The 11,993-nt window shown below is 50.0% G+C and overlaps 1 long non-coding RNA gene across 1 annotated transcript; it reads right to left on the reverse strand.

Moving 5' to 3' along the window:
- Nucleotides 1–1,068: 1,068 nt before the first annotated feature.
- LOC115600819 lies at nt 1,069–11,319 on the reverse strand. The gene is made up of 2 exons (XR_003989173.1): nt 11,283–11,319; nt 1,069–1,175 (listed from the first exon to the last, which is right to left on the reverse strand). It is a non-coding gene; the product is annotated as an uncharacterized LOC115600819 (long non-coding RNA).
- Nucleotides 11,320–11,993: the final 674 nt, after the last annotated feature.

The raw sequence follows: 11,993 nt of genomic DNA on the forward strand, positions 1-11,993 counted from the left end.
GGTTAACGTGGCAGAGGAGCTTGAACTACAGCATCTTTAAGGTCCCTTCCAACCTAAACCATTCTGTGATTCTATGAGTCTATGATTTCTTTTCAATAATTTTATTTAAAGGTCAGGAAACCCCTTCCTCTTGCCAGGTGTTCATTGTATTTGCCTTGCTCTGCCATAGGGCTTCAGAGATTATTCCTTGTCCTTTCATTGCTGAGGTTCAGGAGCTTGCCAGGGTCTGATAAACATGTATCTCATGAAAACACTAGGAAGGGAGAGCTGGGTCAGCAGAGTAACTCCAGCTGCCATCACAATTAACATACCGAATAGAAGTAAAAGCTGACAGCTGTGGAATGGGAAAAGCAAAACAGATTGTCAGCTGAGCTTTTCCATCTCACTGTACCATTAATATTAGAAGAGGGTGCTGCTTGTGCTTACAGATATTTCCTGCAACTGTCTACACCTAACCCTGTGTTACCAATGATGTAATCTGAGTGTTATTGCATCTCCTCTGAGTGTATAATTTGAGTGACTGAAGTGCTTTAGAACCTAATGCTACCTGAAGCTGAGTAGGGCTGGGTTCCAACAGAGGTGTGTACATACCCCCTGGGAAGGAAGATTAGTGGGTTTCCACTCATGGACATCTGGATGTCTCGAATGCAACATAGCTCCTCAAGAGTCCATATGCAGAAACATGTTGCATTTCGCCTATTTGAAAATTCAAGTGAGATAGTTTTTCCAGCTTGTCCTGGGTTCAGCTACAGCAGTCATTTTTTCTCCTTCTTAGTAGCTGGGGCAGTGGTGTGTGTTTGACTTTCAGCCTGGGAACACCACTGATAACACTAATGTTTTTAGTTGTTGCTAAGTAATGTTTACTTCGACCAAGGACTTTCTCAGTCTCGTGCTCTGCCAGGGAGAAGGGGAAGCCGGGAGGAAGCAGAGATAGGACACCTGACCCAAACTAGCCAAAGGGGTATTCCATACCACAGCACATCATGCCCAGTATATAAACTGGCGGGAGTTACCCGGAAGGCCCAGATCGCTGCTCAGGTTGGGCTGGATGAGCAATTATATCCCCTCCCCTTGTTATTTCCCTTACCATTATTACTACTGGTGGTAGCAGCAGTGGTTTTGTATTATACCTTAGTTACTGGACCGTTCTTATCTCAACTTGTGGGAGTTATACTCTTCTCCGCATACCTCCAGGAGCAGGGAGAGGAAGAATGGGGGCAGTGAGTGAGCAGCTGTGTGATTCCAAGTTACCGGCTGGGCTTAAACCACTACAGTTCTTTGTGGTGCCCAACATGGGGCACAAAGGGTTGAGATAATGACAAATCTGACCAGAGTGTGTATAATCATATTTGTGATAAGCATTCATTTTTTCGAATTAATAGTCACTCATCACAATGGTGGTTTATTGGCTCTCAGAGTTGTTGTGCTTGATCTCAAGAGTTTCAGCATGTTGTACCTTACTTACAGCCAGTGTTTGCTGCTTTAGTGCTTATCGGTTGGGGGGCCTGGGCTAAGGTTCTTCTTTCACTGCACTTCATGGTAATGACTTGTAATACAATAGACTCATTGATCATGAAACTGGTCTGGCTTGCGCTTCCGATGTGGCCATCACCTCTATGCTTTGGGAGGTATATAATGAATTTTTTTAGCAATTACATATCTATTTTTTTCTCCTCGGGGGGTCAACCTACGAAGGAAGCATTCCCGTACACCCCCCGTTCTTCTACCAGCCTCTTTGCAACAGCAGTTGAGAGTTCTGAAGGTTTTGGTTGGCCTTTGAATACCCTTGAGACCTGCCTGCCGATTGTGCTGGGGATCAGCATGTCGGCAAACATACGGAGTGTGTTTTACCCACGGCCATCCCACTCTGGGAACACCCTATTCGTCTAATCTCGAAAGTCAAAAAGTATCGGGTTCAAATCTGGTCTAGGGTTAGACGACAATATAGGAGGACCACCAAGAGATTTTCCCTGAGGCTGGACAGTCATGAGTGGCAGGGTGTGTGGGATAGTATGGGCAAGTATCTAGGCCAGTGGGCCCCTCCAGTGCTTTAGAACTTCACCACTGAAGAAGTGCAACATCCAGCAAAACTAGTAAAACACTTAAACTAGGTGTGCTGTCATCCTGGTAATACCAGACAAGGCCAAATCATGGCAACGTGCTGGTGCTTGGCCTACGCCTACAGAGCCCTGCTCAACACTAACCTTCAAGGAGAAAAAAATGTCTCTGGATCTGATGGCAAAGGAACAGACAACGCAGCTACTCCAACTCCAAGCACAGCAGCTACTCAAACCCTGACCACAACAGACAACGCAACTACTCCAACTTCAAATACAGCAGCTACACCAACCCCAGTGACAAGCACAGCAGCTACTCAAACCCTGACAGCAACAGACATTGCAGCCACCCCAATCCTAGTGGCAGACAGTGCAGCCACTCCAACCACAGTGACAAACACTGCAGCTAAACCAAATGGCCAGTTTGTGACAATATCTTTTGCCCCTGTAAGCAAAAGGAAACGAGAGGCACAAAGAGCAACCCGCAGAGCGAAGAAAGATGAAGACACAATGCATTTACTACAGGGGACAGGATGTGAACAAGAGTTACTACTACGTGGATCAGAGGAAGAGGAAGAAGAAGAAGAGGTCACTTCTCGACCCCGGACCTCAACCGAGCTGCGGAATATGTGAAAAGATTTCACCCTTCTTCCAGGGGAGCACACTGTCACCTGGTTTCTCCGATGCTGGGACAATGGGGCCGACGGTCACGAACTAGAAGGTAGGGAAGCCAAGCAGCTGCGATCACTTGCTAGGGAAGGAGGAATTGACAAAGCGATTGCAAGAGAGAAGCGAGCCCTCAGTCTTTGGAGGTGGCTTCTGGCAGCTGTGAAGGAAAGGTTTCCCTACAAAGGCAATATTACGAGTCACTCAGCCAACTGGACCACGATAGAGAAAGGCATCCAGTCCCTGAGGGAATCAGCCATTCTAGAGATGATCTCTTGTAGGCCGGATGCCAGGAACACATCCGTAGATCCAGATGAAGTCGAATGTACACGACCCATGTGGCGGAAACTTACACGGAGTGCGCCATCATCATATGCCCACACGTTGGCATCAATGACCTGGAATGACGGAGTATCACCAACAGTGGATTACCTGATTCGTCAACTCCAAGAATTCAAAGACAATCTCACCTCTTTCATCATTTCAGCTGTGGAAAAGCTGTCCCAGGAGTTCAAACAATTGAGAGACGATTTATCCGATCTATCCAGCTCCCCACGCGTACCAACCCATGTCTCAGCTATTAACAGAAGGCGCCCTACTGCTCGGGAAAGAAAATATAGGAGGTACACGCCACGAGTCACCCTATGGTTTTACCTGCGGGATCACGGAGAAGACATGAGAAAGTGGGATGGAAAACCTACCTCAGTTCTGGAGCAACGGGCACGTGAGCTGAGGAGGAGTGACAGGAGGATCCCAAGAGTTAGCTGTTAACTGTACTGGAGTCTGAAATCAGCCTGACTGGGAGGAAGTGGCAAAAGCGCCCCATTGTGACTGGTCCAGGGGCTTCATGCATCCTTGGCATAGACTATCTCAGGAGAGGGTACTTCAAAGACCCAAAAGGGTATAGATGGGCTTTTGGTATCTCTGCCTTGGAGACAGAGGAAATTAAGCAGCTGCCCACCTTGCCTGGTCTCTCAGAGGATCCTTCTGTTGTGGGGTTGCCGAAGGTCAAAGAACAACAAGTGCCAATTGCGACCACAACAGTGCACCGGCAACAATATCGCACCAACCGAGACTCCTTGATTCCCATCCATAAGCTGATCCGTAGGCTGGAGAGCCAAGGAGTGATCAGCAGGACCCGCTCAGCCTTTACTAATAGCCCCATATGGCCAGTGCAAAAGCCTAACGGAGAGTGGAGACTAACAGTAGGCTATCGTGGCCTGAACAAAGTCACACCACCATTGAGTGCTGCCGTACCAGGCATGCCAGAACTTCAGTATGAAATGGAGACAAAGGCAGCCAAGTGGTATGCCACAATTGATATTGCCAATGCATTTTTCTCAATCCCTTTGGCAGCAGAATGCAGGCCACAGTTTGCTTTCACTTGGAGGGGCGTCCAGTACACTTGGAACCGACTGCCCCAGGGGTGGAAACACAGCCCTACCATCTGCCATGGATTGATCCAGACTGCACTGGAACAGGGGCAAGCTCCAGAACACCTGCAATACATTGATGACATCATCGTGTGGGGTGATACAGTGGAAGAAGTTTTTGAGAAAGGGAGGAAAACAATCCAAATCCTGCTGAAGGCTGGTTTTGCCATAAAACAGCGTAAGGTCAAGGGACCTGCACAGGAGATTCAATTTTTGGGAATAAAATGGCAAGATGGACATCACCAGATCCCCACAAATGTGATCAACAAGATAACAGCAATGTCTCCACCAACTAATAAGAAAGAAACAGAAGCTTTCTTAGGTGTTGTGGGGTTCTGGAGAATGCACATCCCAAATTACAGTCTGATAGGAAGCCCTCTCTATCACATGACCTGGAAGAAGAATGATTTCAAATGGGGCCTTGAGCAACAACAAGCCTTTGAACAAATTAAATGACAAATAGTTCATGCAGTAGCCCTTGGACCAGTCCAGACTGGGCCACGTGTGAAAAATGTGCTCTATACCACAGCTGGGGAGAATGGTACTACCTGGAGCCTCTGGCAGAAAGTACCAGGGGAGATTCGAGGTCGACCCCTCGGCTTTTGGAGTCGGGGATATAAAGGATCCGAGGCCAGCTATACTCCCACTGAAAAAGAGATACTGCAGCCTACGAAGGGGTTTGAGCTGCTTCAGAAGTGATTGGAACTGAAGTGCAGCTTCTCCTGGCACCTCGGATGCCTGTGCTGGGCTGGATGTTGAAAGGCAGGGTCTCCTCTACACATCATGCAACTGATGCTACATGGAGTAAGTGGGCTGCACTAATTACACAACGAGCTCGAATAGGAAATCCCAGTCATCCAGGAATTCTAGAAGTCATTATGGACTGGCCAGAGGGCAAAGATTTTGGGATGTCACCAGAGGAGAAGGTGATGCGTGCTGAAGAGGCCCCACCATATAATGAACTGTCAGAGAGTGAAAAACAATATGCCTTGTTTACTGATGGGTCCTGCAGTATTGTGGGAAAACATCGGAGATGGAAGGCAGCTGTGTGGAGTCCCCTGCAACAAGTTGCAGAAACTGCTGAAGGGGAGGGTGAATCGAGTCAGTTTGCAGAGGTGAAAGCCATCCAGCTGGCCTTGGACATTGCTGAACAAGAAAAATAGCCAGTACTTTATCTCTATACTGACTCATGGATGGTGGCAAATGCCCTGTGGGGGTGGTTACAACAATGGCAGCAGAGCAACTGGCAACGCAGAGGTAAACCCATCTGGGCTGCTGCACTGTGGCAAAATATCGCTGCCCGGGTGCAGAACCTGATGGTGAAGGTACGTCACGTATATAGGTGCTCATGTACCCAAGAGTCGAGACACTGAGGAATGCCAGAACAACCAGCAAGTGGATAAAGCTGCTGGGATTGAAGTGGCTCAGATGGACTTAGATTGGCAACATAAGAGTGAATTATTTGTAGTCCGGTGGGCCCATGACACCTCAGGCCATCAAGGCAGAGATGCAACATATAGATGGGCTTGTGATCGAGGGGTGGACTTAACAACGGGCACTATTGCCCAGGTTACACACGAATGTGAAACATGTGCTGCAATTTAGCAAGCCAAGAGGTTAAAGCCTCTCTGGTATGGAGGACGATGGCTGAAGTACAAATATGGGGAGGCCTGGCACATTGGCTATATCACACTTCCACCGATCCGCCAAGGCAAGCGCTATGTGCTTACCATGGTGGAAGCAACCACCGGATGGCTGGAAACATACGCTGTGTCCCACGCCACTGCCCGGAACACTATCCTGGGCCTAGAGAAACAAGTCTTGTGACGGCACGGCACCCCAGAGAGAATTGAGTCAGACAATGGGACTCATTTCCGGAACAACCTTATAGACACTTGGGCCAAAGAGCATGGCATTGAGTGGGTATATCACATCCCGACGTGAGTATCTCCAGAGAGGACACCTTCAACGCCGGAGCGGGGGGAAGCACAGCGTCCCGGAGCCTCAGTTCGGAGCTGCAAGAGCGACCGAGGGAGCCTCAAGTCCTCGACAGGACTTGCCCAGGAGCCGGCAGCTCAGCTTACGCGAGCAGCTGACTCACAGGGGGCGGCGCCAGGAGTGACTGCACCAGCCCTCAGTGGGTAAAAACCCATCCCAGGGAGCGCGGCGAACAGGGCGAGCAAACAGGGCGTGGCACGTCAGTTAGGGCGTGGCGCGGCAGTTAGCGCGGCAGTTCGCGCAGGCAGGGCGAGCGGGCAGCGAGCGGGACGGTGAGCACTCGCCTCAGGACCAGGGCCCGCTCTGGGAGCTCTGCCCCGGCGGTGGCCAGCGTAGGCACCCAGACAGAGCCGATGAGAGGGGAGGCTCCAACGCAGACCTCGGAGTGTAGAAAGTGCCTTGACTGGTCTCTTGAGGCTAGGATGCACAATGGACAGGGCTGCACTCAGTGCGCCCTGGTGGAGGTCCTCCTGCAGCAGATGGCTGAGCTGCGGAAGGCTGTGGGAGAGCTAAAAGATGCCAGGGAAGCTGAGAGGAAGCTGGGCTGCTTGCTCCAGGCCCAAACTGCGCAGGGGCTGCAAACGTCTAGCACTGCTCATATAGGAAAGAAGGAGGGCAGCAACCCAGGAAGCTCGGAATTAGTCACGAGAAAAATGAACAAAAAAGGAGGAAGAGGACAATTAACGACAAGGGGCTTCCTCCGAAATCTGATGTCCCCACTCAGAACCGCTTCGCGGTACTGCAGGGGGCTAATGAGAAAGCATCCACCACACCTAATGAGCACCCTGCTGATGCACCAGTAAAGAGGATCGCTACTGGTGCCTCCAGGAAAAAGAGGAGGGTCATAGTAGTAGGGGACTCTACTTTGAAAGGCACAGAGGCACCCATCTGCCGGCCTGATCCAGTCTCGAGGGAGGTGTGTTGCCTGCCAGGGGCTCAGGTCAGGGATGTTGCTGAGAGGCTGCCTGCTCTAGTAAGTCCTGCTGACTATTACCCCCTTCTAGTGGTCCATGTGGGTGCTAGAGATATAGATAGCAGTAGCCTGGAAAACATTAAGAAGGACTACAGAGCCCTGGGAGAGGTGGTTAGGGGCTCTGGAGCTCAGATAGTTTTTTTATCGATTCTCCAGGGCAAAGGGGAGGACCTTAGAAAAGCTAGGCATGTCTGGCAGGTTAATAAATGGTTAGAATGGTGATGCCATAGTCAGGGGTTTGGTTATTTAGAACATGGGGCTCCATTTGGGAGGCCAGATCTACTGGAGGCTGGTGGAGCTGGTCTGACAAAGAAGGGGAAGAGCTGTTTTGGTAGGAGGCTTGCCAGGCTGGTCAAGAAAGCTTTAAACTAGATGTGTTGGGGGAGGGGAGCATTGATCCATCCCAACACTCCTGGTCAGTTGCCAGCACCTGTAATAAGTGCTTGGAGCGATGTAGAGATGTTCCAGCTGCCCCAGCCATTGAGTCGGCTGCATTTGGAGCTCGGCTAAGGTGCCTCTATACAAACGCCCGTAGTATGGGGAACAAGCAAGAGGAATTAGAGATGTGTGCAAGGCTACGGGAATATGATGTCATTGGTATCACAGAAACATGGTGGGATGGCTCCTATGACTGGAATGTCGGAATGGAAGGTTACAGGCTCTCTAGAAAAGACAGGCCTGGCAGACGGGGAGGGGGCGTTGCTACCTATGTCAGTGATAGGCTAGAGAGTATGGAACTCTGTCTGGGGACAGGTGATGAGGTAACAGAGTGTTTGCGGGTCAGGGTCAAAGGGAAAACAGCAATGGGGGATATTATTGTGGGGATCTGTTACAGGCCGCCTGATCAAGAGGACTCTGTGAATGAAGCGCTCTACAGACAGATAGGAGCAGCCTCATGCTCGCAGGCCCTGGTCCTTATGGGGGACTTCAACTATCCTGACATCTGTTGGAGGGATGGTATGGCATGGCCCGGCACAAGCAATCCAGGAGGTTCCTCGATTGTGTGGAAGACAACTTCTTCTTTCAAGCAGTAGAGGAGCCAACAAGGAGAGGTGCCATGCTGGACCTTGCGCTCACCAACAGGGAGGGACTGGTTGGAAATTAACTCTCCAGGGCAGCCTTGGCTGTAGTGATCACGAGATGGTTGAGTTTGAGATCCTCAGGACAGTGAGAAGAGCGTGCAGCAAGCTCACTGCCCTGGGCTTCAAGAGAGCAGACTTTGGCCTCTTCAGGAACCTCCTTAGTAAGGTTTCATGGGATACAGTCCTAGAGGGCAGGGGGGCCCAAGACTGCTGGTCGATATTCAAGGATCACCTGCTACGTGCTCATGAGTGTTGCATCCCGACTAGAAGAAAGTGCAGCAGGAGGGCCAGGAGACCTCCATGGATGGACAAGGAGCTGCTGAGGAAACTTAGAGGGAAAAAAGAAGCTTAGAGAAGGTGGAAGCAAGGACAGGCGGCCTGGGAAGAATATAGGAGCATTGCCCGAGAAGCTAGGGACCAGGTTAGGAAAGCTAAGGCCCAGCTAGAATTAAGTTTGGCAGGGGAGGTAAAAGATAACAGGAAAGGATTCTATAGATACGTAGCAAATAAAAGACAGACTAGGGACAGTGTAGGCCCTCTCCGGAAGCTATCAGGAGAACTGGCTACCATGGATTTGGAGAAGGCTGAGGTTCTTAATGACTTCTTTGCCTCAGTCTTCACCAGCAAATGCTCTGACCACACCACGAAAGTCTTGGAAAGCAAATGCAGGGACTGTGAGAACGAAGACCTTAGGCCCACTGTAGGAGAGGATCAGGTTCGAGACCATCTTAAGAACCTGAACGTGCACAAGTCCATGGGACCTGATGAAATCCATCCACGGGTCCTGAAGGAGCTGGCGAATGAAGTTGCTAAGCCACTGTCCATCATATTCGAAAAATCCTGGCAGTCAGGTGAAGTTCCCAATGACTGGAAGAAGGGTAATATAACCCCCATTTTCAAGAAGGGGAAGGTGGAAGACCCGGGGAACTACAGACCAGTCAGTCTCACCTCTGTGCCTGGCAAAATCTTGGAACAGTTTCTCCTGGAAAACATGCTAAGGCACATGAAAAACAAGGAGGTGGTTGGTGACAGCCAACATGGCTTCACTAAGGGGAAATCCTTCCTGACCAATTTGGTGGCCTTCTATGATGGAGCCACGGAACTGATGGACAGCAGCAGAGCAGTTGACGTCATCTACCTGGACTTGTGCAAAGCGTTCAACACTGTCCCGCACGACATCCTTGTCTCTGAATTGGAGAGACATCAATTTGATAGATGGACCACTCGGTGGATAAAAAACTGGCTAGATGGCCGCACGCAAAGAGTTGTGGTAAATGGCTCGATGTCCAGTTGGAAACCTGTAATGAGTGGTGTCCCTCAGGGATTGGTGTTGGGACCGGCCCTGTTCAACATCTTTGTCGGCGACATGGACAGTGAGATTGAGTGCGCCCTCAGCAGGTTTGCCGACGACACCAAGCTGTGTGGTTCGGTTGATACGCTGGAGGGAAGGGATGCCATCCAGAGGGACCTTGACATGCTTGTGAGGTGGGCCGATGCCAACCTTAGGAAGTTTAACCAAGCCAAGTGTAAGGTCCTACATCTGGGTCGGGGCAATCCCAGGCACTGCTACAGGCTGGGCAGAGAAGAGATTCAGAGCAGCCCTGCAGAAAAGGACTTGGGGGTGTTGGTTGACGAGGAGCTTAACATGAGCCGGCAGACTGCGCTTGCAGCCCAGAAAGCCAACCGTATCCTGGGCTGCATCAAAAGAAGCGTGACCAGCAGGTTGAAGGAGGTGATCCTGCCCCTCTACTCTGCTCTCGTGAGACCTCACTTGGAGTATTGTGTACAGTTCTGGTGTCCTCAACATAAAAAGGACATGGAGCTGTTGGAGCAAGTCCAGAGGAGGGCCACGAGGATGATCAGGGGGCTGGAGCACCTCCCATATGAAGATAGGCTGAGAGAGTTGGGGCTGTTCATCCTGGAGAAGAGAAGGCTGCGTGGTGACCTCATAGCAGCCTTCCAGTATCTGAAGGGGGTCTACAAGGATGCTGGGGAAGGACTCTTCCTTAGGAACTGTAGTGGTAGGACAAGAGGTAATGGCTTCAAACTTAAACAGGGGAAGTTTAGACTAGATATAAGGAAGAAGTTCTTTACAGTGCGCGTGGTGAAGCACTGGAATGGGTTGCCCAGGGAGGTTGTGGATGCTCCATCCCTGGCGGTGTTCAAGGCCAGGTTGGACAGAGCCTTGGACCACGTGGTTTAGGGCAAGGTGTCCCTGCCCATGGCAGGGGGGTTGGAACTAGATGATCTTAAGGTCCTTTCCAACCCTTACGATTCTATGATTCTATGATTCTATGATTCTATCCCCTACCATGCACCAGCCCCTGGGAAAATCGAACGGTACAATGGGCTGTTAAAAATTCCACTGAGAGCAGTGGGTTTTGGCACTTTCAAACACTGGAAGACTGTTAAAAGAGATGGCGCCTGACATCATGGGCTGGATGAATTCAGAGACTTTATAGGGATTGGTCCATGGACTAAGGAATGATCTCTCTTTTTCTTTCTGTGTGGGTGTGGGTGTATATATATATATTTATGAGACAAAAGCAATGGTAGATTGAAAAATGTTGGATCTGAGCATTATGTGAACGGTATGGAATAAGGGGTAGATACTGTCCTGGATTCAGCTATAACAGTCATTTTTTCTCCTTCTTAGTAGCTGGTGCAGTGCTGTGTTTTTGACTTTCAGCCTGGGAACACCTCTGATAACACCGATGTTTTTAGTTGTTGCTAAGTAATGTTTACTTCGACCAAGGACTTTCTCAGTCTCATGCTCTGCCAGGGAGGAGAGGAAGCCAGCAGGAAGCAGAGACAGAACACCTGACCCAAACTAGCCAAAGGGGTATTCCATACCACAGCATGTCATGCCCACTATACAAACTGGGGGGAGTTACCCGGAAGGCCCACATCGCTGCTCCGGTTGGGTTGGGTATCGGTCGGCACAAGGTTGAGCAATTGTATCCTCTCCCCTTGTTATTTCCCTTATCATTATTATCACTGGTGGTAGCAGTAGTGGTTTTGTATTATACCTTAGTTACTGGACTGTTCTTATCTCAACCTGTGGGAGTTATACTCTTTTGATTCTTCTCCCCATCCCTCCGGGAGCAGGGAGAGGAAGAAGGGGGGGGAGTGAGCGAGCGGCAGTTTGGTTCTGAGTTACCGGCTGAGCTTAAACCACGACACAACCAAACAATTACAAAAATTAATGACACTGAACTGAGAGGACGGACTGATGCTCCACAGAGTTGTGCCGTTATCCAGGCAGCCTTAGTAGGCTGAATAAACGGATCGACAGGAACCTCATGCAGTTCAATGAATGGAAGCTCAGAGTCCTGCACATGGGGAGGAACAGCCTCAGACACCAACAAGTACATGCTGGGGGCTGCCCAGCTGGAAAGAAGCTTTGCAGAAAAGGTCCTGGTGGACACCAAGCCAAACATCAGCCAGCAATGTGGCCTTGCTGTAAAGAAAACTAACAGTGTCCTGGGCTGCATTAGGAGGAGTGGCCAGCAGGTCAAGGGAGGTGATCCTTCCCCTCTACTCAGTACTGGTGAGGCCACACCTGGAGTATTGTGTCTAATGCTGAGTTCCACAGTACAAGACAGACATGGACATACTGGAGAGAGTCCAGCAAAGAGACATAATGATGATGATGGGACTTGAGCATCTCTCCTAGGAGGAAAGGTGGAGAGACCTAGGACTGTTCAGCCTGAGAAGAAAAAAGTTTCAGGGGGTTCTTATCAATGTATATGCATATTTAAAGGGAGTGTTCAAGAAGATGAAG

This window comes from Strigops habroptila, chromosome Z (genome assembly GCF_004027225.2).
Source record: "Strigops habroptila isolate Jane chromosome Z, bStrHab1.2.pri, whole genome shotgun sequence".
In the NCBI taxonomy this organism is placed as follows: domain Eukaryota; kingdom Metazoa; phylum Chordata; class Aves; order Psittaciformes; family Psittacidae; genus Strigops; species Strigops habroptila.